At 33.0% G+C, this 25,992-nt stretch overlaps 1 long non-coding RNA gene across 2 annotated transcripts in view; it reads left to right on the top strand.

Moving 5' to 3' along the window:
- LOC140435558 (uncharacterized) overlaps positions 1–25,992 on the top strand; it is a 78,309-nt gene that overhangs the window by 33,608 nt on the left and 18,709 nt on the right. The window contains exon 2 of one of the 2 annotated variants that reach the window (XR_011950173.1): positions 8,421–8,771. The exons of the other annotated variant lie outside the window; for it this stretch is intronic. This is a non-coding gene — a long non-coding RNA (uncharacterized lncRNA). Of the gene's footprint in view, positions 1–8,420; positions 8,772–25,992 lie in introns of those variants that run through there. 2 annotated transcript variants of the gene reach the window in all.

Raw genomic sequence — 25,992 nt, 5'->3', positions numbered from 1 at the left:
TTCCACTTAATAATAAAAACGGAATAGTTTTTTCAATATTAAATGAATTAAAGTAATTTTCAGTTAATTCGAGCGAAAAATAACCATGCTATTATGCTTAGAGTATTATTTAACTGAATTGCCACATAATTAAAACATTAAAAAGATTTTTTTATGCAGGCTACAGTCCCTGCTCATATTATTAGACTTAACAAATTCTGGTTTTCTTTATTTCATTATCAATTATTATTATAACTATGTTAGCTATATTATATAAGAGGATTACACAAATAATAGTGTAAGGCTTTTTGTATATTTATTGAACAAAACATTTTAATTACCACATAATTTAACTACAATACTAATATTTTTTTAAGCCACCCTTGGATTTAAGCAGTATAGTAATTCCCTTAGGCATGCTATTTATGCATCTTGTTGCTATTTTTTTTAAATGGTCATTATGATTCCAATAAAAAATGATTTGAGGAACTTCTTGGCCCATCAAAATATTTTTAATGCTTTTAGTGATATGGAAAGGTGCTCTAAAATTTAAATTATTAATAATAAGAAATGTTTTTGTATATTTATTTAATATATAATTCTAAAATTCTGAATGTAATTACGATTACATTTTTCTTATTATAATACCATGTTGGCGCCTATGAAAGGTCGAGGCTTTTACTTTGAAAAATGGTATAGATGATATGTCCCCAACTTTATATTAATCCGTCAATATATAGTACCGTATATAGTACAGTATATTCTTGTTTCTGACTTTTTCTTTTAGTATTGGAAAGCAGAGCCTACTACTTCCTGCAGATGAGTTTGCTACATATTTTTCTGCTTTAAGTAGGATGAGAACTGCTTCTTTTATTTTTCTCTTTTTCATATCTTCTTTTCTTTTATGATTATTGATACATCTTTCCATTGTACACTTTGGTCATTGTTTTAGGTATTTTTGCATATATGTGATTTATCGAAGTCTGTTTTTGATGTATTTTCCTGGTTGTGTATCCTGACACTTAGTGCTCTTGCGATTTCTTTCACATTAAAATATTGTTGAATTTGCAATGTATTTTATATATGCGGTCCTTTGATCTCTCGGAAAGGATAGATCTCAGTGTGTTAAATATTTTAAATTTTGTTAGGCTGGAGGCCTAACGCTATGCCCAATGTTGCTTAACTCCTGGAATACAGTTTGATGAAAGGTTTAATGGTATGGGGGTCGTATTTGGAATGCACGTAATTGGAAGAATATGCAGATCTTGTTATATTAGGTTAGGTTAGGTTACTTTTACACCGTTTAAAACTGTTGGCACTAGTTCACTTGTCAGGTTTGGATGTTCTTTCTTCGCGGTCAGCAATAAATAACCACAATAAACCAATGGTCTTTTACTCCATATAAAAACTCCTGGGTTTTCAGTATTAACTTTCACCTTGCCCAAATTTTGTTTTAGATAAAGCAAAATAACAATGGACCTCCATAATTAGCTTTCTATAAAATTTCCCAGAGTTTTAAATCGGTACGAGGCACAATACCAAACCTTTAATAGCTTATATTTTGTTTATTCAAACCGTGAAGAAGCAAGTAAGCGGTTTATATCTTAGCGGTAATATATTTGTGACTACCAGTCGTCTTCAGTACGGTGCAGCCAAATTTGAACAGGAGCATGTTAACTTGGGAAAGGATCACTACAGGAGCAATGCGACCAATTTGTGACATTAAAGTTAGAAGATCCTGATGGTTTCCAGGGAAACTACTGACAATAACCACGGAGGAAGCTACAGCTATATAATATATATATATATATATATATATATATATATATATATATATATATATATTAATAAGATCCCCAAATAATAATCCGTAAATATATGTAAACAAGATAAGGAGAACGAAGAAGAACTAATTTGCGGAGAAGGACAAGAAAAGGAGATGCGTTTGATGTTAAAAAACTACGAAAATTTAATAAACGAAGAAAATAGAGTGGCCAGAAATTACGAGCATACATTTGAGGTGAAAAAGTTTTCGTTCAAAAACATACCCCATCCCGTATAAATATCGACAAGACGTGAAAAGAGAAATCGAGAAAATGTTGGAAGATCAGATTATAGAGAGATGTGATTCACCCTATGTCAATCCAATAGTGATAGTGAAGAAAAGCAGTGGAGATTTAAGGCTATGTTTAGATGCGAGAAACATCAACCAGCATACAGTATCCCAATATGAATCACCATTAAATATTGAGGCTATTTTTGGAAGAATAACTGGGTCACATATTTTTTCCAAAATTGATTTAAAACATAGTTTTTGGTTGATTCCATTAGCAGAAAAATGCCGAAGTTATACAGCTTTTTCAATTGATGGGATAGTATATCGTTTCAAGGTAGTTGTCATTTGAAGTTCAAGTAGTCATTTGAAACACATTAAATTGGTGCTGGAAGAATTGGATCAGGCTGGTTTGAAACTAAACATAGAAAAATGCCAATTTTTTTAAAAGGAAGTAGTGTATTTGGGGTTTAAACTGGACACGAGCGGAATTACTTTAGCGGAAGACCGAGTAAATTTAATAAATAATGATTATCCGAGACCGAAAAATTTGAAAACTTTGAGAGGTTTTCTCGGAATGGTGAATTACTTTAAAAAACTAATCCCAGATATAAGCGAGAAACAAATACCGCTAATTAAATTACTAAAAAAAGGAGTTAGATGGAATTGGAAGGAAGAACAAGAAAAAGCTTTCTTAAGATTAAAAGAAGAGTTCTCAAAAGAAATCAAGGTGTATCATCCTATTTACCACCAACCATTTATTCTGAGAACCGATGCTTCAATTCAAAAATTTGCTGGGGTTTTATCACAAATATAGAATAAACAGGAAGTTCCGATATGTTTTATTTCTCGAGTAACGAAAACGCATGAAAGAAAATATAGCGTTACTGAACTCGAATTTGCGAGTGTACTATTTTGTGTTGAGAAGCTACGATTCTACCTATTGAGAGCGAAATTTACAATCGAGACGGATCATGCCGCTTTAGTCCACATCATGAAGAATCGATTAGTAAATAACAGAATACATCGAGGAATTTTGTTACTACAAGAGTACGATTTTGAATTCAAGTACATCAGAGGAAAGGACAATATCATAGCCGATGCTTTAACCCGGGATGAAGAAACAGGAAAAAAGGATACGATTGAATTGCATGTAGGTTTAAACCGATTGGCACAAGAAGACCGTATTTTCTCGCTTAATGAAATAAGAAGGAATCAAGAAGGTTTGGAGGAAAAGGATAAAAGAAGAGTAGAAAGGGAAGACGATATTTTCTTTAAAAGAATTGAAGGAAAAGAATTATATTTGGTGACACCAACACTGGCCGAGAAACTGATGGAAAACCTACATGTAAGTAACGGACATATTGGAGCCCGGAAAGTATGGTTAGTTTTCCGTGAAAATTATATTTGTCGACAAGATTATTGTATAGCTAAGAAGATGACCCAAAAGTGCAGTAAATGTCAAAGATATAAAAGTAAGAATTACAAAAATGAAAATGTCGCCAAAAACATCGTATCCCGAAACAAATTGGACATCGTAGCAATCGATATGTTGAGCGATTTAATCATAACAAATCAACGAAATAAACACATCCTGGTAATGGTAGATGTATTTTCAAAATACGTGAAATTGTATAGTTGTCGCACGACAAAAGGAGTCGAAATATTGAGAAAAATTGACGATTTCATAGATTCCGTAGGAACGCCAAGGAGGATTGTATTGGGCAACGCGACGTATTTTGGAAACGATCGTTTAAAAGGACAGCTGAGGGAAAGAGGAATAGAGACAAATTTTTTCAGCATTCGTCACCCTCAGAGCAATCCGTCGGAAAGATTTATCCAAGAGGTAACAAAATTTCTTCGTATTGCTACAGATGGACAACATAATCGATGGGACAGAAAAATAACAGAAATAGAAAAATATTTAAATACGATCCCGAGCACGGTGACAAAAGAAACCCCGGAATATGTTATGAAAGGAATAATGCCAGAGAGGCCGTGGGAAGATACAAACATCCGAGAATATCAACAAGTTTTGGAATTGGTGCGGAGAAGACTGCAAAGAAGTAATGAGAAATACGTCCAAAGACAGGGCCGTAACAGGAAAAGGCCTGTTACTTTTAAGGTTGGCGAAAAGGTGCTGGTGAGAGCTCTGAGAGTATCCAACATCACCAACAATGTTTGTGCTAAGCTAATGCCGGTGTTTGAGGGTCCATATATCGTAAATAATGAAAACGGTGTAAATAGTTATGTCCTGAGACATATGGATTCGGAAAGAATCAGAGGAATTTTCAATATTCACGATGTATACAAATATCAGGAATAGAAAACGAAAAGGTTTTTTTTTTAAGTAGAAATAAAATTTTTGATTTAAGGAATTTGGGTAATCTCATTCGTTTGAAATTAAGTGTTGACGCGAGAAAATTTGTTGCATATGCGGAAAATTTTCATCTTTTCACCAGGCGGGGAGTTAATAAGATCCCCAAATTTTAGATAAAATTAAAATTAGAAAGACCATTAAAAAAATCGAGAACACCCTGTATATAGAAATAGTTTAGTTGTACATGAGTGGTTTTCGAATAAGTGAATAAGTGATTTGGAAAGTTTTCTCCGATAAAAAAAGACAATACGGTTTGGACATGAGCAGTTAGATTTAGTACACAACTATTTGACATTTGCGGTTATAATAGATTAGAAAGTAATAAGTAAGGATTATTGGTTATTGAGTTTTCTTCTTTATAAAAGTTAAAAAAAAAATTCAAGTTCGTTTGAAGGAAAGTATTTTAACGTCAGGTAATTTTTGGAAAAACAAAAAAATTTCATGGACTAAGAATCCGATGATGCGTTGGATGAGAGAGAGGGGGATTGTCAAAATAACTGTCAAACTAGAATGCGAATTTTGAGATGCTCCTGAAAAAATATTAATTTTTGGTGGTTTTCTGAAGATATTGTAATTGAGAATTTATAAGAAGTAGTGTTTAGTGTTTTGTGTGGAAAATTAAGCAGCCATTATGGTAAGCAGAGACGAATGCCAGTAGAAATAGAGGCATTACTGTAAGTACAAACAGATATATTTTCGTTGTGTCTGAAAGGAAGCAGTTTGTTTATCTTGGAGTTTGGAGCTTGTGGTAAAGACATCTCGACATTTTCACATACTGTTTGTCTTTTTCTTTGATTATCAAAAGAAACAGTAGGCGGAATAGCGAGCAGGGAAATTGATAGGATCCGGGAAGTAAATTGCGATCTGGTCAGGGCACAATCCAAGCAAAGGAACCAATAATTCTTTTTAAAATTTTTATATTAAGAGATATTTGATTTAGAAATATGTGTAGTTAAATTTTATTGATTATTAAGGGATGTGTGATTTGATGGATGATTGATTATATTTTTATTATTCTATTTATAGTGTATGGTGTAACGGAATTTTCAATTAATTGGATATATTTTAAAATAAAGGACAATTGTTATAATATCAGAATTGATTGTCTAGTATTTCTTTTTTCTTTTTGTTGATCTTTCTTAAATGGAACTAGCAGAAGATACTTTGAAGCCACGTTTTAATTAAAAAAAAATATATAAAAATTATTTTCAGCCCTGAGATATTTTTTTGCTTTTGATTTGTTTGATAAAGATAAATTTATTACATTTCAGACTATATAAGTAGATTTACAATTATAAGCAAATCACAACAATATATATATATATATATATATATATATATATATATATATATATATATATATATATATATATATATATGTATATATATATATATATATATATTTATATACATTTATATATATATATATGTATATATATTATGTATATACATATATACTATATATTATGTATATACATATATATTATATATTATGTATATATTAATATATATATATATATATATATATATATATATATATATATTATATCTTTATAAATATGTGGCAACCCCTCGAAAAATTAGTCATTAAAATATAATTACATAATCCAAGAGTCAAAAGTTTATCTAGTAAATTAACCTTATTACTTAAATTTTACACATTTACACGACACAAAACATAAAATGGTACACACTTATTGTGATTAAAACTTTTGTCTTTGTCGATTAGTGTATTTGCTGCACTTGGGAGATTTTTCGAAGGAACATTTTCAACGAAAAAATATTCTCTTACCTCTATATCTTTTGATCATGTTTGTGGTAAAAGGGACATTTACAGTTTAAAGTTTCACTGGTACGCCAGTTCCTACTTGGCGAAGTCAGTCGTTTTTGTGCTCTTTACAGGTACGCCAGCGGCTAGCAAAAGATGTGTTTACACGTGTTAAAAACCGCTGGTACGGGGTTAGAGGGGACGTGGACAAGGACCCCCTCTATACCAGCTCTCTATTCGAGACAGCTCTGGCGGATAGCGCTAGAATGGCGCAAAAAATGTTTACATGATGCCACTACCAAGCCAGCGCTGTCATGTCAGTGCGATTGGCGCCAGTTACTGTATACGTGTAAACCGGCCTTTAAAGAGAACCTCAGTAAGTTCTGCATTAGTCGTAATTCTGCAATCGATCTATTCACCTTATTCCCGTATAAAGTACACGAGAACTCATACATGTCTAGAGAACTTTGTAAATAGTTTTCCAATTTTTAAGTGCTATAAGGTGTTTATTTTTTGTGGCATTAATCCAATATTTGCTTTTTGGGGGCCCATTTTTGTTTATATTTACATTTTTCATGGGTGGCATCTGAACAGTTGGTATTTGGATTTTGACGTGCTTTGATTCTGTATCCTCTACCTCCGGCAAGTGCTGGGTGGATTAAGTAGCTCAGTAACTACCAGTGTCGGTCCCAAGTCCGGATAAAGAAGAGTTGGGTGACAAGCTAGTAACATATCACACAAAAAACTTGAAATTTCCGAACGCCTCGGAATGGACGGATATTAAAGCTACGATGTTGGCAACAGAACATGGATTTCTCTTTGAGACTTAAAACGTTAGTACTTTGAATACACCCGGATCATTAAGCAGCCTATTCAGTGAATTTAAAAATACAAGATTGGTTTGGCAGCAATTTAGAAAACAAGATGGTTAAGAAAGAGTATCCGCAACACAAAAATACCTCATCTTTTAAAGTGGTTTAGATACACGATATAAGGAATATGGAGTGATATTTATAGTCGATAATAAACTCAAACACCTCGTAACAGATTTTCAAGCAGCTAGAGAACAAATTTGTAGGATACAAATAAAAACTCACTTATTTAACTTATCCATAATAAACGTTCACTGCCCAACGAATAAAGAAGATGAGGACACGCCTTTTGTTCATGAGTGTGGTTCATATTCTTCAATAGGCAGGTCATTCATTTAGGATGGAAGAAAACAGGCTTTCAAAAAAATGTTGAACGTAAGAATGCAAAGGAAGAGACCTATAGAAGACCGAGAAAGTAATGGAAGGATGATGTGAATGAGGATGCCAGAAATCTGCTTGGTAGTCGATGGTGAAGGAGAATAGCTATAGATCATAACGAATGGAGAAGTTTGCTAAAGAAGACCAGGGTTCGAATTAAGCTGTAGAGAATGAATGCTTCCTGTGCCATTTACTCATGTTGTTTGGCTTTCATGGGCGCCACCTTTGGTTGGGTTGCGTTGTTGCCATATCTTGTTTGATTTTTCAATTAACATGCTTTAATTTCGAGCATTCTCGACGACATAACCTACATTTTGCTAAAATTCCAACTAACTAACCAAAAAGTTAGTTAGTTAAATATGCTCAACAGTTGGATTTCAATATCTCTAGGATCAAAATTAATAGATTTCCTGGTACTCAAATGTTTCTTCGTTAATATCCTGTGTTTGACTTTTTAGATGTAGCATAACTTTGCAGTTGTGTTTCACATAGTTGTTGTGTAAAGTATTTTACAAACAATTTTTAAAAGCTTTCATATTAAAATAATTAGGGAAGCAGAACTTCTAAAATTTTGCTTTGGGTTTCTGAACGCAAAGATTTATCACCCTGTATCTATATAAATTAATTAATAACAGGGAAAACGATGTATTGGAAGAAGACGCATCTCCTGGCTCAATAATCTGAGAAAGTGGTATAATTGCAGTTCCGTCGACTTGTTCAGAGCTGCAATCTCAAAAGTGAAAATAGCTGTGATGATTACCAACCTCCTTAGAGGAGACGGTACCTAAAGAAGAAGATCTATAATAATATTTTTATGATCTAACGTAGCACGTCCTATATTCTTAACGTTTGATACCGTTGTTATATTTTCAAATTCCTTTTTTCATTTTATGTATGACTACGGTTCAGATTTCACTACTTTATAATTTTATTGTAATTACATGAAACAAGATCACACCTAAACACACATACATTTATTTTGCTTTACAGAAAGATGTTTGCATACGTTCGGCAGCTTTACCCACCAAACCACAGGCTAGCAGATTGGACAAGAAAGGAGCTCGTAACGAAACAGATATTACTATATCAAAAGATGAAGCTGACTCATATCTTGAATATCTTAAACACGCGGTGGACACGGGAGGTGAAGCTTGAGTACACTGCAATTGATTTTTCAAAAACTTATGTACGGTATTATTGAAAATAAACAGTTTTATTGAATTTTCTTTATACATTGTCATTAAGTGTGTACAATATATTTATAAAAACATTGCAAACTATGCAAATAATTTGTAATACCAGACATAAATGTAAATCATAATACAAGAGTCCTTCTAGTAATTCCGTAGTGTTTTTATTCAGTCTATCCCAGAAATTTACCACATTGCTTCTAGTTGTATATTTTAATGTATATTGATTTAGCTGACACAAGGCAAACTTTTATCTAGGTTGCTGTAAAAAATCTGTAGGAGTTTATCAAAATAAAACTCTACCATTCATTGATGTTTCGGATGTTTAGGGGGCTGTAGAAATTCTAATTCTTAACCTAATAACAAAAATCTCCCCAAAAGTTTCGAAATATTCAAAACTGATTTGGATCAAGTAACAAATTCCGGTGTACTAATGGCTACAAATTGCGTCTGTCAAATTTCTAGACGTCACGACAGTAATAGGCAATTTCTATCACGGCCTATAAACACCAACACTTAGATAAATATGATAATAAAAATAATATATTAACATCAGTAGTTTTACTGTTAATGTATTTTATTAAACATATTAACATCATTATGAAAATTCTGAATAACTTTTGAACTTTGCAGACCACTTTAAACTTTATATTTCCACGACCTTTTTTCTAAACAAGCTCTTTTAAAAAAAATACGTTATACTGTCGCAGACTATTTTGTTTACCAATGAGTGTAATATTGTAACGATCCAAAGAACTTATATTTTTTCTTTATTTTATTTAATTCAGAACGTAATCATTTATGCGACCCTGTATAACTTCTTCCGTTTTAAAAGTATGTCTGGTAGTTAAAATTGTGCTGCTTGTCGATTCTTGAGAGATGACACAAGCATCTTATGGAACCCCTTATTTGGATGGGTCAAAGTCAAAGTTGATCGAACGATTTAACGTTAGTTTATCCCTGTCGGACTTACGATTTTAGTTTGTTTCGTGTAAAATACCGCGATATTCCATTTTTGACCGCAGAGTGAGAATCACCCGAAAATGTACATTAGAATGAAAAAAAAATAGAGATTTTCGTTTCAAATATGTAACTGCTTTGTTTGTCTTCGAATACTATTGGTCGTGCAATTTTAATTTTTTTATCTGTCCTGAATGGATACAAGCAGTCATATCTAGTTGATGTACATTTTGACGAACTTCGGAGGATTTATGGATACTTTTGGAACACTTTTGATGTCCTGTGACGAGGAATTCATAACTTTATTTATATAATTTTGTTCCACAAGTGCTGCTTTTATCCAGTGCCTATCTGCTTCTTGAAGAAAGAATTTAACAAGGTATAATATTCCTTAATTTGTATTATCTTATAAAATGTTTTAATTTTTTTTTTAATTTAAATTAAATATATTTTTTATTATATAATGGGCTTTATTTATAATTTTATAATAACTGATGGATTCGACCCTTACTTAATGGAAATTAATTTTATCTAAAAATAGAACACTGAAAACTTTATTTTCAAAACTTTTACAAAATTTATTATAGTTTACTATTACAGCTGTTTCGGCAGAATGCCTTTCTCAAGTGATCTATTTTTGGCATGTGTTTACACTTTCTAGCCTTCAACTAAATAAATTGAGGACGAGAGACCTCTTTGTCTCAAGTTGGTCATTCAGAATAATTATATCTATATTTTTGGAAGCATAGCTTTCTTATTGCGGTGAAAAACGCGATGAAATGCAATGAAAGGCAATTAAATGTAATGAAACGCAATGAAACGAGAGATCGTGCGACCAAACACTACGTACACTAGTAAACACAGCTCTATGCAAAAATAATTAATAAACTAATAAAATTAAATCTTAAAATATAATAATAAAAAAATATAATAAATAAAATAAAGAAATATAAAATAAAATAAAATAAAATAAAATAAAATAAAATAAAATAAAATAAAATAAAATAAAATAAAATAAAATAAAATAAAATAAAATAAAATAAAATAAAATAAAATAAAATAAAATAAAATAAAACAAATAAAATAAAATAAAATAAAATAAAATAAAATAAAATAAAATAAAATAAAATAAAATAAAATAAAATAAAATAAAATAAAATAAAATAAAATAAAATAAAATAAAATAAAATAAAGTAAAATAAAATAAAATAAAATAAAATAAAATAAAATAAAATAAAATAAAATAAAATAAAATAAAATAAAATAAAATAAAATAAAATAAAATAAAATAAAATAATCGAATTGAATGGAATTTAATGGAATCGAATGGAATCAAATGGAATCGAATGGAATCAAATGGAATACAATGGAATCGAGTGCTATGGTATGAAATCGAATGGAATCACATGGAAATCGAATCAAATGGAATCGAATAGAATTGAACCAAATCATCACAATCATCATCAATGCGTCCACTTCTGGACATAGGTCTCCCTCAACTCTTTAAATATGCCTCTGTCTTGTGCGGCTTGCATCCAGTTCATCTGGTTAGTGGGCGTCCTCTGCTCCGTATTGCTTTTTGCCTTGGTCTCCACTCGAAGAGTAGAGATTGAAATTGAACCAAATCGATTCGAATCAAATCGAATTAAATCGAATCGAATGAAATGGAATGGAATCAAATCGAATCGAATTGAATGGAATGAAATGGAATGGAATGCAATTAAATGAAATGGAATGGAATAAAATGGAATGGAATGGAATAAAATGGAATGGAATGGAATCAAATCGAATCGAATAGAATGAAAGGGAATGGAATGGAATGGAATGGAATGGAATGAAATGGGATGGGATGGCATGGAATGGAATGGAATGGAATGGAATCGAAAGAAATGGAATGAAATGAAATGGGATGGGATGGAATGGAATGGAATAAAATGGAATGGAATGAATGGAAAGGAATGGAATAAAATGGAATCGAATGAAATATAATGGAATGGAATCAAATCAAATCGAATTGGAATGGAATGGAATGGAATGGAATGGAATGGAATGGGATGTAATTGAATGGAATGAAATCGAATGGAATGAAATAAAATGGGATGCAATGGAATGGAATGGAATGGAATGGAATCGAATGGAATGGAATGAAATGAAATGAAATGGGATGGGATGGAATGGAATTGAAAAGAATCGAAAGAAATGGAATGAAATGGGATGGGATGGGATAAAATGAAATAGAATGGAATGAATGGAAAGGAATGCAATGGAACGGAATCGAATGAAATGGAATGGAATGGAATCAAATCGAATCGAATTGAATGAAATGGAATGGAATTGAATGGAATGAAATGAAATGAAATTGAATCAAATCGAATCTAATAGAATGGAATGGCATGGAATGGAATGGAATGGAATGGAATGGAATGGAATGGAATGGAATGGAATGGAATGGAATGGAATCGACTGGAATGGAATGAAATGGAATCGTAACGAATCGAATCGAATCGAAACAAATCAGATCAAAACAAATGGTATGCAATCGAATTAAATCGAACGAAATGGAATGGAATAGAATCGAATGAAATAAATTGAATCGAATGGAATAGATTGTAATCGAATGGAATCGAATGGAATAGAATGTAATCGAATTGAATCCAATTGAATGCAATCGAATGGAATCAATGGAATCGAATGTAATCAAATCGAATGAAATCAAATCGAATTGCATGTAATCGCAAGGAATTCAATCTAATCGAGGGGTATTAAATCGAATCGAATGCAATCGAATGCAATCGAATAAAATCGATGGAATCGAATGGAATTGAATGGAATTGAATGGAATTAAATGGAATCAAATGGAATCGAACGGAATGAAATGGAATGGAATTGAATCGAATTGAATGAAATGGAATGAAATCGAATCGAGTCGAATCGAATTGGATCAAATCGAATCTAATTAAATCGAATTGAATCGAATCGAATCAAATCGGATCAAATCGTATGTAGTCAAATTTAATCGAATAAGATTGAATGGAATCGATTCTAATCGAGTTGAAGCAGACGAATCGAATCGAATCAAATGGAATTAAATCGGATCAACTGCAATCGAATGCAATCAAATGCAAATTAATGTAATTGGACTGAATCGAACTGAATCAAATTGAGTTAAATTGAATGTAGTTTATTAGAATGATATCGAATTAAATGAAATTGATTCGAATTAAATGGGATTAATTCCAAATGAATCTAGTTGAATCGAATTGAGTAGAATGGGATCGAATAAAACCGAATTAATTAAATGGAATCGAATTTAATCGAATTGAATTAAATTAAATGAAATTGAATGAAATGGAATTGAATGTAGTCGAACTGAAACGAAATTAATTTATATTTAATTAATAAATCGAAATAAATCGAATATAATTGAATTGAAATGAAATGAATCAAATTGAATCGAATTAAATCGAAAATAATTAAATAATAAAATTTGAAATTTTGCAGATATCGTTTTACTTTGAATCACTAAACATTTATGTCACTCTATATTAGAAGTTGTTTAAAGTAAAACATGAGAATCTTATTAAAAGACAATGTCGTACCTACTTTCTAAAATAAAGTAAAAATTCAATAAAGATAGAAAACCTTCTAAACAAAAAATTTTTAAACAAGTTAAAATTCTACAAAAATAAAAAATATTCTAAATAAACATATTTGAACACAATAATTATTTTCGCCCAGAACGTAACATTTAGTTTAGTAAAACATTTTAGTAAGTTATTTTAGTTTTATAATTAAAATTGCTACTAATTAATGTTTTTTACTAGCAGCTGTCTTAATTTATTCAATCATTTGTTGTAACATGGGAAATTAAAATAAAATACACAAATAAAACTTTTAGAGATATCAGAAATTACAAACATTTTTAACTTTAAATCATATTTTCTAATTAGCAGTCTTAGCAGGAAAGTATAAAAGAAAAACGCAAGAGAATGCAGCGATTACCGCACCATTAGCTTAATGTCTCATATGCTAAAGTTACTACTTAAAGTCATCCATAACCGAATATATTACAAACTGGACATAGACGTTAATAATACACAATTCGTACGACATAAACAATTAATGAATGTCCTGAAATCAAAGAAGATTGACTACAACGACCTCAGGATCATATCAAATTTATACTATAAACAGCGAGCAAAAGTACGTGTTAACGAACAGCTGTCAGAAGAAATTGAAATTAGATATGGAGTGAGACAGTGATGCGTATTGTCGCCAATTCTTTTTAATGCCTACTCCGAAGAGGTCCTGAAAAAAGCTCTTGAGGGTGAAACAGCTGGAATAAAGGTAAATGGAGTTCCCATTAACAACATTAGATATGCGGACGACACTGTGATCTTAGCCGAAAACATTGAAGATCTTCAGAGACTGGTGACCAGAATAGCAGAGTATGTAAAAGAGTATGGTCTAACAATGAATGTCAAGAAGACGAAATTTATGAGAATATCGAAAACTCAAAGAAATAACGAGAATCTTCTAATAACCGGAACCAACGTCGAACAAGTGGACAAATATTCATACCTGGGAACAATGATTAACTCCACAAATGATTACAATCAGGAGATCAAAATAAGAATAAAAAAGGCTAGAGCAAATTTTAACAAAATGAGAAGAGTGCTATGTACCAGGGATTTAAAACTGGAACTAAGAGTTAGGTTGGCGAGGTGCTATCTTTTTTCGACTTTATTTTATGGAATGGAATCTTGGACCTTGAATGAGACATCAATGAAAAAACTGGAATCATTCAAGCTGTGGGTGTACAGAAGAATTCTGAAAATATCATGGACAGAACACGTCACAAACAAAGAGGTTGGAAGGATGAACAAAGAAATGGAAATTTTAAATACAATAAAAACAAGAAAATTAGAATATCTCGGACATATTGCACGCGGAGAGAAATACACCTTGCTCCAACTGCTTATGCAGGGAAAGTTCCAAGGAAACAGAAGCATAGGGAGGCGTAGAATGTCATGGCTGCGCAACCTGAGAGAGTGGTACGGATGTACATCAAATGAACTTTTCAGAGCAGCCGTCTCAAAAGTCCGAATAGCTATGATGATTGCCGACCTCCGCCGCGGAGATGGCACTTGAAGAAGAAGAAGATAAAGGACAAAATATAAAGAGATTCAGAAGATATTCAGAAACAATCATTTTACTATTCATCCATGCTTACCAAAAAGTATTCCCCATTTTAATTACAACTATAATAAAGTGCATTCCCCGTCCTTAACCCGGCTACCATTTAACCATAATTTTTTCCCAGGGCAGTTCATAGAATCATTGAAACTGACTTATGTTCATGTAATGATCAATCTACCGGAGATTTAAATCACGTATTTTTTTAATGTCTTAACCACAGATATCATACTTGGAACTTACATCTAGATTTAGACCATCTCAATATTACTATATCTGATAACATCAGCAATCTGTTATCGTATTCAGACAAATTTATATTAATATTAAGTTTATAAACAAATTTAAAGAAAAAATTTGAAAATTTTTGTAATAAAGTTCTGCGGCAAAAATAGTCTTTGCCTAATGTCATATTTCTTTCCACACACATACTCACACTCTCACACACACACGCACACAGCCACACTCACAGATGCTAGGCTTTCTCTTGTGGAATATTATGTATGATGGGTTAATAAAGCTAGATTTGCCATATATGACATATGCCAATGACGTGGCTGTGGTAATCCTTGCAAAGCACCTTGAGGAAATAAATCTTACATTCAACATTATATTCGAGAAAATCTGCCAGTGGACGAACACAGTGAATTTAAAGCTAGCGAAACACTAGACCAGGGGTCACCAATTATATTTCCTGAGAAAACCTACTACACTTCTGACAGAAAATTTGTCCCATTCAAGCGTTTCTGGAACTTGAGTATAAACGTCTTTTAAAACGAAATCTTGATACTCGATCATTTCCGTCTGAAGCGCAGCTTTGTTACTTTGAAAATTGTCTGCTGTTTCGCTGGTCCATAGACCATTAGGCTAGAGTGAAAAACTGTTGCTTAACAGTTGCACAACATTTTGAATTTTGTGGAAATCAGCAAATCATTTTTTAAATTCCAAATCAAGTTTCAACACTTGAACAATTTTCAACAATTACAAACGAATTTAAAGAGAGGAAATGCAAAAGTTCTGCCTTAATATCCTTAGAAAATCTTAAGTTCAATCTTTTTAGAAAAACTTTTTCCCTTGCATTGTAGTTTTAAATTCAAGAAGTTCAGATCTCTGAAGATATCAGCCAAAAATGCAATAATTGCAACGTTTTCTGTGTCCAAGAGGAAGTCCAAATAGTCGTTTGCAGCTTCATTATCGATCTTCTTCTTCTTGTAGTGCCTATCCGTTTCGGACGTTGGTGACCATCATGGCAATCTGTATTTTGAAAACTATGGCTGTGAAAAGATTTGTGGTTGTTGTATTGAATCACGTACGTGGAAATTCTTCGCCTTGCTGGTCGTCAATTTACTTCTACTTTTTCTTGAAGAATTAATTGCAGCAACCCATATCTTTCGCTGTTTCTCATGATGTGACCGAGGTATTTGATTTTGGCTTTTTTTATTGTGGTTAACAACTCTTTTCCTTTTTGCAGTCTTAATAAAACGTCCTTTCTTCAATATCGATAGTGGACAGACATTCTGTTATGTTGTCAAGTATTGCAAATAAGCTTTCAAGCACTAAACCTTTGCTCAGCCATTTCACGTTATTATGAAGAAGCAAATTGTCAAACTAAGCATTAGTGTCTTCTAGGAATGATTTGAATTGACGATGCCTCAAAGATGATTTGCGGACTTGCGGAGGATGCGGACCGCGGTCCGCCATTTGGTAATCAATGCACTAGACAGTGTTCATTACTAGTCGGAATTAAGTGAAAACTGAAATGCTAAGCATTGACTAACACAAAATGACATCAGAGCCATTTCTTTGGTACTTAAGAGTGATGATTAATGCCAATTTCAAGCAACAGGTGAAGCATGTCAGTCCTAAAACGTCATTAGTGAGTGCAGCCTTATGACGACTAATGCTGAATGTAAAGGATCCTAAACAAAGCACAACGGCATTACTATTGTCAGTAGTCAAGTCAGCGTTAACATAAAAAATATTTAGTGGGGCTGATAAGCTCGGAACACAGAAATCAAAGAGGAAGGTCGCATCAAATATCGTCTGAGCGTCTTAAGAGTTGCCAGCATGTTCCTCACAGTATCTGAGGATGCGGTATATTTCATAGCCAGGATACTATCTATTGAAGTGCTAGTTGAAGAAAGGCTGACCTCTTATCGGCTAAGAAGATCAACTACAACTGCATTGTCCTTTTCATTGAAACATCACCATTTTCAAGAATGTGCGTCATTTCCCAGAGTCAGTGAAAACATGGAGCACGTGTTCTTTATGCCCTTGTTTATACTTTCTAGACAATACTCTAGAAACTGTTCTTAAACATAAAATTCAACCAGAGACTTTAATAGGAGAAATGCTTTTATTGAAGGAAGCTTGGGATGAAATCGCCACATTTGCGATGGAAGTCCTACAGGATCTTCGTCGCATTAAAATGAGACGAGGTACAAATAAAGACTGTTAGAAGGAGAGAAGCAATGACTTTGGCAAACTGAAATAAGGGTAATAGACAAATCCTCACACACAAACACTCACGCGCACACAAACAACCTAAGAACAAAAAATGTAGATTTTGCCATACGTTTCCTTGGATGGGATGCGAAAATTGACTACCGTATATCTAAGATAACATTTTTATAATGTACATTTAAAGGCGATAACTACTGTTCAGGTTTTCATCGCTTTGTAACTGTATTCTAATCTAACAAAACAAAATCGCTCCAAAACGCACATATATTTATTTTGCATTACAGAAAGATGTTCGCGTAAGCTCTGCATTTTTACATACCAAACCACAGGCCAGCAATTTGGACAGGAGTGAAGCTTGTAACGAACTTAATATGACTATATCAAAATATGAAGCGGATACATTTCTTGCTAGTCTTAAATACGCGGAGAACGTGGAAGGTGAAGCTTAAGTATATACCACACTGTAATTGATTTTTCAAAAACTTCTGTAGGGTATTATTAAAAATAAATAGTTTTATTGAATTTTCTTTTTAATTGGTCGTTGAGTGTGCAAATAAGTTGGAAAACAAGACACAAGTGTAAACCATAACATAAGAGTTATTTTTCAAACCTGGTCTCAACGTTTTTCTTCGCATTCTCTTTCGCATTTTTTCTAGTTGTATATTATTTCACTGTATACTGGAGCAACTAAATGAAGCATACACTAGTTTGATTGACATAAGACGAACTTTCGCCAGGTTACTGCCATAATCATCCGTTGCAAAAAAAACTCAAGAGCAAAATCAGATCAATTTTTTTCAGTAAAAAAAGCTACTATTCGTGGATGTTTAGAGAGGCTATCAAAATTTAAAAATAACTAATTAACTTTGATTATAAATAATAGGGTCTAAATCCAAATATGATATAGCTCTCAGCACTGCAAAACACAAAATTTCCCCAAATGTACAGAAAAATTCAATACCGATTTGGACCAACTGACAAATCCCAGTGTGCGTGATTTAAAACACACAAAGAAAACTTTTATAGATATCAGAAATTTTAAACATTTTTGACATTAAAGTATATTTTCTGTTATCAATAGTATTAGCAGGGGCACATAGAGGGCAAAATATAAAGAGACCTGAAGACATCCATACACCATTATTTTACTATTCATCCATGTTTACCAAAAACTATCCCCATTTCCGTTACAACTACATTAAAGTGCATTCCTTTATCTTAATCTGGCTACAATTTAACTACAGTCTCTTCCCAGAGCAGTTTATTTCGGTTCGTGTAATAATAAATCTACCAGAGATTTAAATTAAGTATTTTTCGAATGTCTTAATAGTAGAGATCAGACTTGGAACTTAAACCTAGATTTAATCAATCTCAACATTACTATACCTGGTAACATCAGAAATCTGTTATCTTATTTAAACAAATATATTATATTAGATATTTTAATTGTGTGTGTGTGCCTAAGAACACACTAATTACACTAAAACGTCGCGTACTAAATAAAAATCAAGACGCCACTGGCAATAAAAAAGTATTAGGCCATTTTCGAGCTGTTTTCAACGAAGAACGGATGTTATGATTAGGATGTTCAAAAACATCACTTGTATCCTCCTCATAGGGTTTACAATGTTGATGAAACTGGACTTATGAATGTCTAGTCAAAGTCTTTTTCAAACTCAAGTTTTTTCCTCTAAAAGAGCGACGATAAGTCGGATCTCTTATATCTGCAGAGAGAGGTGTTCTCAGCACATTTGTAATTTTTATGTCAGCTGGGAAACTTTTGTTTTTCATCCTTCAGGGTGGATGCAAACTGAGATTTTCACACAATGGTTTGACCATTTCTTGAAGTTTTCGAAGCCATTCGAAGACGACCCAGTTTTGCTCATACTTGATGGACATTCCACCCGTACAAAAATCTAGATTTCATAGTTTGCATTCTACCAACCCCCCCCCCCCCTGCCACTGCAGTCATAAGCTGCAGCCACTCGATACTTATTATGTCCAAGCGATCGAAAGATTCTTGCGTAATAATCCTAGTAGATTAGTGACACAGTATCAGGTATCTAAACTTCTTGGAGAGACATTTCCATTTGTAGCTACTCCAACTATTGCAGTAAAGGGATTTGGAAAATGTGGCATAGTTCCTATAAATAGACAGAAGTTTACTGACGTAGATTTTGCTGCAGCCATGATCACAGAAATTTCCATGCAAGATGCTATCTCTCTTCAAGTAGCTAAAAATCAAGAACTAGGTGTTGAATACCAAGAGGAAACTTCTGCTGAGGTGTCAGGAAAAGATTTGGCAGATTCGCAACAAAATATTTCTCGATGTAAAGAGACACCACTTGCAAGTAAAGAGAACCCGCCTTCTAGAGAGATAGATTTCCGACCAGCAACCCCTGCATCCAACGCTTCAGTTCCTATATTTTTCAATGACCACAGACAAAATGTCGCTGTAGGATCTGAAGATCCAAACTCTACATTCGTTCTAATCTCTTAAAACTCGCCAAAGCCAATTACTTCAACACTGCAGCCCAGTCCACTGCCTTATTTCAGTACTTTATGTGATTTAATCAGCAACTCCAAGGGCAAGGGGCACTATACTTTTGCTGTAAGCCCACAGGATATTGTTCCAATCTCTAAAGCAAATATTATCTTTCTTTCTTTCTTTCTCTTCTTTCTTTTACCCTATCAGGGTGTCAGATTTGGGCTAGCTAATTTAATTTCCATTAACCCATCTCTTCCATTCTTTTCTGTTTCCTGTCATTATTTTCAATTCCTCCATTGATTTTTATTTAAGTTTTCCCGCCTCTACTACTTGCTGTATCCATTTTTTTCTTGGTCTGCCTCTTTTTCTTTCTCCGATGTTTTTTGCTTCATAATTTTTTCTTGTTATTCTATTGGATTGCATCATCATCAGATGCCCATACCAGTTCATTTGTCTCTTTGCTATTTTGTTCATTATCGGTTCCTGGTTGGCCATTCTCCTAATAGTCTCGTTGCTTAATCTATCCCATTTTGTCTTTCCAACTATCCTTCTTAGATGTCTCATCTCCATTGCGTTTATCCTGCTCTTATGTTTTTCCAGAATTGTCCAGTTTTCACTTGCATAAAGCACAGTCGGTATCACTATTGTGTTATATATTTTTATTCTTGTTTCTCGTGCAAGTTCTCTTTTTCCCATTATTGGGGCTAACGCATAATATAACTTGTTTGGTTTCTTTGCTCTATTTGTTATTTCCCAGTCTATTTTCCGTCATTAGTTATTATACTTCCCAGGTATTCGTAAGTTGTTACTATTTCCAATTCTGAGTTTTTACATTTTATCTTTATTTGATTATCTTCCTTATCTCCTTTGCCGCTGATTATCATTATCTTACTTTTTTCCTCGTTTATCTCCATTTTAAGTTCTTCTATTTGTTCTACCCATATATCCATTAGTTTCTGCATTTTATTCTCGGAATCTGCTATTAGTACTATGTCGTCTGCATACATTAAGGACTCTATTGTTACCGGTTGTAATCTGCGATAACCTATTATTGTCTGTAGTGGATTAGCTCTGACTCTAGTGTTTCTTATCAATTCGTTCATTACTTATGAATAGCAAAGGGCTGAGACTATCTCCTTGTTTAATACCTCTCTTCCAATTAAATGCTTCCGATCTTTCCCCTGTTATTTGTACCCTTCCTTTTACCTCTTTGTAAGTACTTTCTATAATTTTTATCAATGCATTAGGTACGTTTATTTTCCTCAAGCATTTCCCTATAATATGTCTTTCTATCGTGTCAAATGCTGCTCTTACGTCTATGAATACTAATACTAGTTTTTCCCCCGTATCTATGCTTCTTTCTATTAGGTTTCTAATGATATATATGTTGTCATTTGTCTGTCTTCCCGGTCTAAATGCCGTTTGTTCTTCTCCCAATACCATTTCTACTTCTTGTCTCAGTCTCGTCTCTATTATTTTCGAATATATTTTAAAGCATACCGATGACAGACATATTGCTCTATAGTTGTCGCAGTTTACATGTTCTCCTTTTTTGTATATTGGCACGAGGATATTGTTCTGCCAGTCTTTAGGGATTGTTTGTTTTTCCCACGCCTCTTTATATATTTTACATAGCCAGTTTATTCCTTTTTCTCCCATGTATTTTACCATTTCCGGTTCAATTTCATCATCTCCACCTGCCTTGCCTATTTTTATATTTGATAATCCTTCTTCTCTACTTATTTGCTCTGGCTCTGTGTTTTCTTCGCCTTCATTGATTATATTGTCTTCCTTTATCACTTCGGTATCAAATTTTTTCTCATAATATTCTTTCCATACCCTAGCTTTTTGTTCTGGGCTTATTTGTATTTGGTTTGAAGTATCTCTTACTGCGTTTATTTCCTTGCGTTTTCCCTGCCTTATGTGTCGTATTGTCGTCCAAAAGTTTCTATTATTTGTTATATATTCTTCCTGAAGTTCTTCTAAAAATTCTTTCCATGTTTTTGCTTTTGCTTGTGTGACTGTCTTTTTTGCCAATCGTCTCTGCCTATAGTATTTTTCTTTATCTTCTTCCCATGCCGTTTCGATGTATTTTTTCCATGCTGTTTTCTTCTTTTTTATTTCTGTCTTCACTTCTTTATTCCACCATCTTGTCCTTTTCAACCATTTATTATATTTTTTGATTCCATACACTTCAGTTGCTGTTGTCTTTAATACTTCACTGTATGTATTCCACCTTTCTTCCATTGTCGATGTTTCTTTTTGGCACTCTATTTGTCTCAGTCTTTTGTTAGTTTCCTCCGTGTAAAATTCTCGCACACTTTTTATCTTTAGTTTGTTTACATTTACTTTCTTGTACTCTTTTCTTTCCACTTCCTCCATTTTTTTATCCTCCAGTTTTGCATCCTGTGTTGTGTAGACAGTTCGGGTTCCTTTTCCGTTAAGATGTTTTTTTATATTTTGTTCTAGGTTTCTCGTATAGACTATATAGTCGATTAAGCTTTTCGCATTTCTCTCTTCAGCCACAAATGTATATTTGTCGTTAATGGTTTGTTCACTGAATGTATTTCCTATTATCAGGTCATTGGTTTGGCAGAATTCCAGCATTTTAATTCCATTTCTATTTAATGTTTCTTCCCCATATTGTCCAATGCATCCCCTGTTAATATCCTTACCTACTCTTGAATTCCAATCGCCTAAGATTATTATTTTTTCTCTTGTCTCTCTTAATTTGTCTAATGCGTTTTGGAGTTCGGCAAATATTATCAAACGACAAAATAAGCGAAAAAAATGATCAGCTGTAGTTTTGATCTCAAGCCCTTTCAAAATGGAACTAGTAGCCGCAAAAGCAGAAAAAGAAAAAAAGGAAAGGCTTAAGAAAATATTGCTGGAACTGAAAAAAGGAAAGCAGAGTAACAAGAGGAATAAAGGAACCAAAGACAAATTTAAAGGAAAGCAGAAAACGAAATCAAAATGAGTGAAGCGTGCTTTATTTAATGACTCGAAAAGTGACGTGACTGATACTGATTGTCTTTTATGTGGGGACTTATATTCCAAATCAAGGGAAAATGAAGGATGGATAAAGTTTTCGGGCTGTTTACGATGGGCATATGAAGCTTGTGCTGGGTGTGAAGAAAAAGACAATGACTTTATTTGTGACATTTGTAAATAAACTTGGTGTGAAACTTTCTTTTTCTACGATGGCAATAATGTTTTTATTTTGAAAATACAATTTCATTTAGTATACAAATTCAGTTTAATTTTTCTATTTTACATAGGGCAAAGTGGCCACCACATGACCAGTTTGCCCCACCCCGCAGGGCAAAGTGGCCATTTGGTAGGGTTAGGGTAAAAAATATGTATCTAAAAATTTACCGAGATAAAGTGAAAATTAAAATTATCTTATGTAGCTAAGTATATAGGATATCGTATGTTAATATATAGTGTATTTCTTATTTATTTTCTTCAAGATAAAAAAATATTCCTTAGCATGGCTACTTTGCTCACCCTTCTCCTACTCATATACATATACGTAGTGCTTATGAATGGTCGGAAATAAGTAAAAACCGTAATGCTTAGTATATGCAAATAGGAAATCACATCACAGACATTCCATTGGTACTTGGTGGTAACGCCATTAACGCTGCTTGATTAAAGCCAGTTTCAAGCAGCCGATGGAGCATGTCACTGCTAAAGCGCCATTAGTAAGGGCAGCCTTAACACGACTATTGCTAAATTCAGGTGGCCCAAAATAAAGCAAGATGGCATTACTGTCGTCAGTAGCCCTTTATAAGGCAAAATTATTTTTTAAAAATATACACAAATTCTTTGCAGATTATAATTAACACATAATACATTGTTGTATTTTCATTCGTCTTTCCATTTCATTTTCATTCCTTATTGGTTTTGTTGGCTGGTTGAAATTTCGACCACAGCCTGATTAGGTATGTTACCTTTGGTACATGAATTTGTGATTCCATAATTGTCGATAGAAAAAAAAAACACAATAATTAAACATTTTTATTATGAAATAATGAAAACATTCAATACATCATGCAACCTGGCAATATGAGCATTTAATTCTTAAACGTTTTGGCTTTGCTCTCGTTGAACAGGCTACACAACGTCTTATTCTTCCTTTTTCTGATGACTCAATAATTTCGATTTATTAGACCTATTTTCATTGTAGTTTTATACATTAAATACGATTTTACTATACTAATAGTATATAATCTTTAATAGCCATCTTCAGGATTTCCATGAAATTGGATAACACGCATGAACTTGATCGAATAGATCGACTCCACCCATATAGCGATTTTATCACTTAGGCTTTTGGACACGTAATACCTTTTTGTCAACCATTCACTTTTCTTCAAAAAAGTGAAGTAATTTCAAGTTTATTATGCATAGTACGGCCGACTAGAACGCATTTGCGCCCCCGATCTTTCTATTTAAAAATAGACATATCATTTGACATAAAATAATCGTGTTCTTCCATTTTCATTGTTTTGTCTCTTCTTATTTAAATTAAAAAGCCTTTACGATTTATTCTAAAGGTTCGGCAGCAGAACAAATCATAGGTTAACATTTTCTAAGAGGAAAACTCGAGAAAAAATTATCGAAATATATGCACCTCTATACGACTCGGTTTGCACCTCTATCGCTTACTCCGGTTAAGGAAAACTTTGGGTCGGAAGAAAACAACTGTCCTGGCTGCGTAACATTAGACAATGGACCGGTCGAACGGTCGAGGAACTGTTTAATCTAGCTGCCGACCGAGAATCATTTCATCAGCTTGTCAATATGACGATAGCCAACGCTTGAATACAAGCACGGCACACAAAGAAAAGGAAGATACGACTCGGTAATATCGGCATGTTTTGATTGAGATTTACCTTCATGTATATTCTAAATTTGTGACGGTATCCAGTTTCGGAACATGTTACGACTCAGACTTTGAAGCCCGTTTTTATGGGTTTCTTCGGCATATATTGTTTTAGCGAACGTCGCCCTTTGAAAGCAACCATACTTTCATCTACCGCAATATTTCTATTTGTATAAAAGTTGTTTTGAAAGTGTTGCTGGAATTGTGTTATCAACGGCCTTACTTTGAACAGTTTGTCAAAATTGGGGTTATTTTGATCTCTTTCCATTTTTTCAATATTATTTAGATGAAGAAATCGAAAAATTCTTAAGAATCGTTTTTGTGCAAAAATTTGAGATCTGTTGACTAATAATGTCACAAGCTAGGTACTGTAGAACGGGTTTCTTTGCACCATAGTTTTTAGTTTCATTTTCTTAGAGTGGATATAACGTTACTCGAAAGAAGATCTGAACTTTTTATTATAAATATCTATTCAACAGGTCGTAATATAGCTTTTATTATAGCTGTATTTTAGTTATATGCATAATTAAGAGATTATCCTAATTTTATTAGTGGTGCAAAGTATACGCTAGAAGAGTCATACTTTGCAGCACTTGATATTTTAATAATATTTGGCTACGAAATGCTTGCTGGTGCATAGTAACCCTATCTGATTTTAAACATTGCACCATTTAAATGCAAAAAAATGTTGGTCGGCCCAGTTTTTTTAATATAAACCTACCTACATGCATTTTAAATGAACAAACTTTATTATTAGTACAATAGTGAAAATACAAAGTTTGAATCTAATCCCACCGCAATTTGTCGCATTCTGGAACAATGTAAAATCCTCGTCTGGAAATTTTCTTGGGAGGATTTATGGCGCCAATTACATTGTCCCACGAATACCATATTTCGTCGCGTCTTTCTGGCCATTTCCAAAACTTTAACGATTTTGACATGGCGTTGATCATCGCTCCGTCATTTTCTATTGCTATTATGACTCCAAGGTAAACATGATCTTCATAGACAAATAAAACGTACTCACGAATATTTTTTTAACATGATCTAATGCAGAGTTTGTAACTTTTTCGGCAATATTTGTTCCAAGAGAACCTGAGGCGAGTTTTTCATTAAATTCGCTTTCTTCTTCCATCTCTTGCAGCTCATTTTCAGAATGGGCAATACTTTGTCCTGCTGGAACATTTATTTTCTTTTTCTTCCCACGTGTCTGGTGGCTTCCTTTCTTTTATCTTCTAAATATCGAATAAAAGTGTTTTCGATATCTGATGAACTTGATTTATTATTATTTGTTGTATGACTATCAGTTATCAGACTAGATTGCTGAGTTGTTTTTAACCGCTCCAAGAGCGGTGTTATATCACAAGGAACAATACC

Source organism: Diabrotica undecimpunctata, chromosome 3 (genome assembly GCF_040954645.1).
Source record: "Diabrotica undecimpunctata isolate CICGRU chromosome 3, icDiaUnde3, whole genome shotgun sequence".
NCBI lineage: Eukaryota > Metazoa > Arthropoda > Insecta > Coleoptera > Chrysomelidae > Diabrotica > Diabrotica undecimpunctata.
This window is presented reverse-complemented; position numbering and strand designations above follow the sequence as displayed.